The sequence below is a fragment of the Mastomys coucha genome, unplaced genomic scaffold, assembly GCF_008632895.1.
Source record: "Mastomys coucha isolate ucsf_1 unplaced genomic scaffold, UCSF_Mcou_1 pScaffold14, whole genome shotgun sequence".
NCBI lineage: Eukaryota > Metazoa > Chordata > Mammalia > Rodentia > Muridae > Mastomys > Mastomys coucha.
Genome location: NW_022196896.1, coordinates 24,053,812 through 24,060,350, shown reverse-complemented (window position 1 = coordinate 24,060,350; position 6,539 = coordinate 24,053,812). Strand labels below are relative to the sequence as shown.

Here is a 6,539-nt window from a genome sequence, read left to right as displayed (position 1 = left end):
ACCTTATTTCCAAAAGCAGGAAGGAAACTGCCCTTATAAGCTGGGACTATTTGAGCACATAGCATACCAAAACACTAGACAAACTAAGTCCAGGCACTTACCATACTCCAGATTGAAGAAAGGAAGCAACATTGACACTTAGACCCTGGAAAGAGAAGAAGGACACCAAAGACTGCAATAATAGCAGCCCTCACTGACCTGTCATCTGATCCTCTAATGTGGGCATCAAGGAGTGGGCTAACAGAGGTTTCAGATTGACTCAGTCCCTCTTTTGACATGGCATTCATCCACTTGCCCATCTAGCTGAACATGGACCTGTCCTTTGCCTCTAGAGGCTCTAGGGTCATATAGATATATAGACACTGTGGTATCTGTCTTTCTGTCTCCCTATATTCCTGTCTCTCTGACTTTCTCTGTCTCTGCTTCTTTCTCTCGCTCTCTCCCTCTCCCCCCTCTGTCTCTCTCTATATATGTATATATAAACATATATATATGTATATTTATAATATGTATATATTATGTATATATGTGGAGGGCTATCAGATAGATTGATAGATAGATAGATAGATAGATAGATAGATAGATAGATAGATAGATATACACACATACATACATACATAAACACTGTGGCTTGTGTAATGTATGAATTGAAGCTTAATATCAGTAACATAGATTAGAGTAAAAGATCTTGTGCTTGCCTCAGTCAGCTTTCTAGGGACTTGGAGTCGCTCAGTAAAGTGTTGCCCATGAGGCTATGTGAATTTTATGAACCTTGGGAGTTTAGTATTGTTTAATAAGTTCTGGTGTTGTACAAAGACATGAACATGGTCACCTATGCTCCTGATAGTGTGTTCACAACATCTTATGACTAAAGAAGCTAATTTCTGTAACAGGATTTGCTGTTTTTCCTGTTGATATTAATCCTTGCCCCAATATTTATACATTTACTAAATAAAATCGCTTTTTATGGCTTTCAATATTTCTAAGAGGCACTTAGGTCCACATACCTGTTTCCCCGTATTCCCAAGTAAATCAGAAAACAGAAATTGGTTTTTAAAAAAGAATGTATTTAGTTTGACCAATCCAATTTGCAGGAAGTAGGCATCTATTTCCCCTTCCTCTGTCCTGTGGCCATCTTTCAATTAGTAGAAAGGCATGTAACAAAGGCTAGAAGGTGCAAAAATTTAGCTTTATGTTAATTAGCTTTAGTTAATTCATTCCTTCTTGGAAGGAAGAGAGCCTAGGCCCTAGGTTGTCTCCATTATCTTTCTTTCCATATTTATTCCACTGGGACAAAAAAAACCCTGGTATCTTAAAAAGAAATCCCTTTATCCCCCTGGAAGTGGACAAAGAGACACCATATTGGTTGAGTTGTTCTTGTATCAGTCAGGGAAGAGCAGAAGGCAGCCCTTTGTTCATCCTAGCTTGATTCCTGGCTTGGGGGGCAAAGCTATTTTATGCCTAGGACTCATAAAAATCAAATCAAATCAAATCCAGGCAGTATAGTTTAGAAAGAGGAAGGCAGAGACCTGTAGACTGCCATGCCACCCCCAGACCTACCCTCCAGTGCACGGCACAGGAGGGCTATAGACACCTGCTTGCCACTTTGCTAACAGTACAGATGGAGGATGTCACTCAGGAGCACATCAGCCACATCCCCAGCTTGCAGTGGGAGCTACCACAATACGTTATAGTCTGTGGTGATCAAATTGGAGAGAAAGAGAAATAGAACAGCCTGGATATTATGAAGAGAGATGGAACTGGAGACTCAAGGGTGGAGAGGAATAACCTCTTTGTGTGTGGTCAGCCTTGGCACCTGAGTCCATGGTAAGGTCCCATCTCAAGATGTCCCTGAGGGCCAAATCTGAGTCCATGGTTACACAACCTCAGGGGTCAGTGTCAATGTCATATTACTACTAGAGAACATTTGAATGTCCCTGGATGCAACCATGTGGATGTGTCCAGGAACTGTGCATAACTAGTCCCACTCCTCACTCAATGAAGTGCTCTGGAGAGTTGGGTCCATCTCTCACCAATGGCAGCACTCAGGAGAATGGGCCCTGAAACTTGCCCAGGCAGCACAATGGAGCTGGCTGTGGTGGCAGGGATGTGGATGGGCTACCCAAGGTCATGCATGCGAGAGAGATAACCTTGCCAGTCATCTACCATGGGGGAAGAGAACAAAAGTACAAGGGATATGCTGCCACCCCTCTTGCTACTCCTTCACCAGCTCTGGCAGTCAGGAAAGCTGTGCACTGACTGGATCATGAATTCAGAAGAGCTAGTCCTGCCCCTCTTCAACTGTAACACTCAGGAGAGCAGGCTCTGCACCTTGACTGGACAGTACAGCAGAGCTGACCCTAGTGGTATGGGGACAGGTGAGCCAGCCCCTAGGACAAAAGCCCAGGGTGGGATACAGGAAGACATAGTGCTGGAGAAGCAGCTTGGGAGTTCTACATTCAGATCCACAGGAAGAGAAATGCTGGGTCAGCTTAGGCTACTGAAGTTCCAGAGCCCACCCTCGGGGCACACTGTATCCAACAAGATCACAACTATTCTGACAAGGCCATACCTCCTAATCCCTCTCAAGTAGTGCTTCTCTCCAATAACCAAGCATTCAAATATATGAGCCAATGGGAGCCATCCCTATTCAAACCACCACATTCCACTCCTTGCCTCCCATAGTCATGTAGCAATATTAAAGGCAAAAGGGCATTCAGTTCAACTTCAAAAGTTGCTGTAGTCTATCTACAACAGTTTCAACACTGTTTAAAACCCTGAAATTCAAAATCTCTTCAGGGGCTGGCGAGATGGCTGAGCAGGTAAGAACACTGCTCTTCCGAAGGTTCTGGTCTCAGCAGCTTTCCTTACCTGGGGAGGGAGATTCCACTGCCTCTTTTTTATATCCTTGGCTCTAAATCCTAAACTGCATGGCTGAAGCTGTCAAGATCTGCTGCTTGCTGGAGCTAAAACATGGCCCCCACATTCAATTACATCTCCATCAGCTTTCTTATTTTTGGTTTTCTTCACTGTTCAAACTTTTCTAAAATTCCTTTCTGAAGTTGGAAGCTTAGCTGGTCTTGTTCCAAGGTCACCATTCCCTTTATTCCATTTAGCATCAATCTTTTCTTTAATCTGTTTATCTCCTTGAGCACAGTGCTTATCTCCATTGCACTTCTTTGTTCACCTTTTCTTCCCAAACTGTATATTTTATATTTTTTCTTGCCCTGCTTGGTCCTTTTCATTATAGATCTACATAAGTCTAGCCACTAAAATCCATACAAACAGAGTCAATAGGCTTTTAAAAAAAATCTTCTGTGTCAATACCATTAATTTAAAACTCTTTAATTTAGCCTCAGTCAGACTTTTTGGACAAGGGCCAAAAGTAGCCACATTCTTCATCACAATATCACAAAGGTGGTCTCTAGGCTTCTTATTCTTCTCTGAAACCTCTCAAGATAGGTCATCATAATCTACATTGCTCTCAGATGTCTTCCTCCTTCTAGAATGGCCCCTTAAGCTCCAATTAAAGCATTCCACTTTTTTCCCAACCCAAAATTTCAAAGTCCACATTCCATCAACAACAAACTTGGTCAGGCTTGTCACAGCAATATTCTAGTCCCTAGTACCAGCTTCTTAGTCAATGTTCTTTTGCTATGAAAAAACATCATGACCGTGGCAACATTTTAAAGGAAAACATTTCACTGGAGCTTGCTTTCTGTTTCAGAGGTTTAGTCCATTGTCATAATGGTGGGAAGCTTGATGGAATGCAGGCATATACGGTACTGGAAAAGTAGTTTGAGAGTTCTACATCCAGATTTATAGACAGCAGGAGAGAGATACTGGGCGTGGCTCAGGCTACTGAAACCCTAAAGCCCCTAGTGACACAAGCTCTCCAGCAAAGACACACTTCCTAATCTTTCTCAAGTAGTGCTACTCCTTAATAACTAAGCATTGAAATTTATAAGTTTATTCCTATTCAAACCACCACAGTGACCATGGCAGGTACACAAATTCAGATTTCCCAACATAGTACGTTCTAAGTACAATAGATTTTATTAGTTAAAGCAAGTCATAAGTCAAAGTGTTTATTAACATATTGATGAGGGCCATAGGTAGGTAGGTGGGTTACACAGCACAGCAGGAGAAACTCTGCTACAGGTTTCTGACAATATCTGATGGCATTTGAATCCGTAAAACCTAGTGGTACCCTAAGAATATATTGTAAGGTTTTTAAAATCACAAGTGTTAGATCAGAAGCAGGTGAGTAGTAGATAGCTTTGAAAAGAACTAAAAATAGCCCAAGATAATTAGACTTCTGTCTGTAATATTTTAAATATCAATAATCCTCAAGTTCAATCTCTTTGGCCTTGTTGAATTTTTAACATGATGCAGCTCTGCTTCCTCTGTCTTTATTTCCTCCACATTCTGAGGATTTGAGCGCACAGCGTCTATTTTTTTTCCTCCTTATTAAAATTTTTGTTCAATACTTTTTAGTTTACTTTTAACTTTTATTATCTAAAGACCAAGAACTTGTAAAAAGGGTTTTGTGTTCCTCATAAACAAGTAGCCTTAAATTTCAGCTGTTCCAACCTCTGTTATACTGAAATATAATTGAAGTGAAAAAAGAAACATTAACTATTAATATATGAAGGATGACTCCAGTATGTTACCCATACAAGCTTAGAAAAGGGAAAAAGTTATGACTGTCCCAGTCTTGAGTTAGGAAAGTTAATATGGGAATGAACTTTGCATTCAGTGGTGTATTGGCCAGCGGCACAGACATCTCTGAGAGATGCTTATTAGACATATGGCCTACCTAAGACCCACTTAGCCAAAATTTGCTTAAGTAATTAATTAATTTTCTAAGGCTGGGTATCTAACTTAGGGCCTTTTACATACTTGGTAAACATTTTATTGACTGTTACATGCCATTGCCAGAATGTGTATCTTTATCAAATATGTACATTCAAATCAGAAAACACTGACAGAAGGAGATATCCTTCAAATATCTTGGGCTATTTTTAGCTCTTTTGAAAGCTCTCCACTACCCACCAATTTCTGAACTAACACTTCAAATTCAGGTCAAGCCCACTTTAGCACTTCCAAGGCACCTCTGTGATGACTCATCTCACCTCTTTGAATCCATACTGTGTGAGAATAATGAAGTGCTACAGGTAAGAGAGGTGAATATTGTTGAGCTTTGGTCTATTGCTATGTATTGTAATGCTAAATTCTATACCCAAAGTTCTAGGTCCAAGAGTGACTTCTCCTGTTTACAAACTTTTGTTGTGTAACTTTGTTCCTTAATTTAAAACCATTGGTTAAATAAAAGAGGTTAGGATTGATCTGGTTGCAGAAAGAGAGGGGAGGGGAAGGAGGAGGAAGAGGAGGAGGAGGAGGAGGAGGAGGAGGAGGAGGAGGAGGAGGAGGAGGAGGTGGGGGAGAGGAATCACGAACACATGGCTAGGAGGAACACATAGCTAGGGGTACACCACTGGGAAGGTAGCCAGGCCTGCAGTTAGAAGAGTAGATTATGGGTGAGCCCTCAGTAATTGTCAAAGGCAAATAAAATAACCATAGTCTGAGTCTCATTTATTTGTAAGGTAGTTGGGGACAAGATTAAATTGATTGTACTACAATTTGGCACCCAACATGGGGCCCAAAACCAAACTCTCTTAGACTCCCTCCCTCCCTCCCTCAGTCCCAAGGCAGTCATAAACAATAACAATTCTTCTTCTCTGAATACTTCAAAGAACTACAACCAGAGATGCTGCTAGTTTCTCTGACCACATACTAAGGTTGGAGCCACAAAAAAGGGAACTATATCTGGATCCAGCAGTATTTGCACCTTTCCCTGAAATATGAGACAAAATGCTCCATTTTCTAAGCCATGTAGTTGAAAGCTGAATCACTGAAATATCAAGGTTTGACCAAAGAAAACAAACAAGTCTGTAAACATAAAGGAGAGATAGAGGACATATAACATTTCTAGTAACCCCGTAGGAACTACTCTTTAGTAACAAGCAACATGATTGGGTAAGGGTTTGAGTCCCTCTGCCTTAGTCAGGCAAGCTTGAGAAAACAGCAGACCCTTTTTCTTGGCTCTCAGTATTCTCATCTTTGAAAAGTAAGAATAATACTGAATTCATGGGGTTTTTAAGAGTGATGTAAAAACCATGAGAACTCATTCTTCCTTTTGAGCTGGACATAAGTAGACATTAGGGGAGGGGACTGAATAGTGACTAGAGTCTGATGTGGTTGCCTGGCTACCTTTCAGCAGAAAGTGACTTCTGAAGAAAAAAACAACAAAACAAAACAAAACAAAACAAAAAAACAGTACCACCCACATGCAGGCAGGATCAACATGCCCCTCTGAGATAGCTGTCTGTGTCTTTCTGACATCTTAGCATCACTAGCCTGACAACATCATTTGCTTCTATCCTGGATGTGGTATCTTGACATACGATAAACCCATGTAAGAACAGTAATTGGATTCAGCCTTATTCCTGGAAAAGCCCAGCTCCTTGTTAGAAGTA

General features: G+C 41.0%; 1 non-coding gene across 1 annotated transcript; it reads left to right on the top strand.

Annotated features, from left to right (window-relative positions):
• Nucleotides 1-1,331: 1,331 nt before the first annotated feature.
• On the top strand, nt 1,332-1,474 carry LOC116089611. Its single transcript, XR_004118393.1, has one exon. It is a non-coding gene; the product is annotated as a small nucleolar RNA SNORA48 (small nucleolar RNA).
• The last annotated feature ends 5,065 nt before the right edge of the window (nt 1,475-6,539 follow it).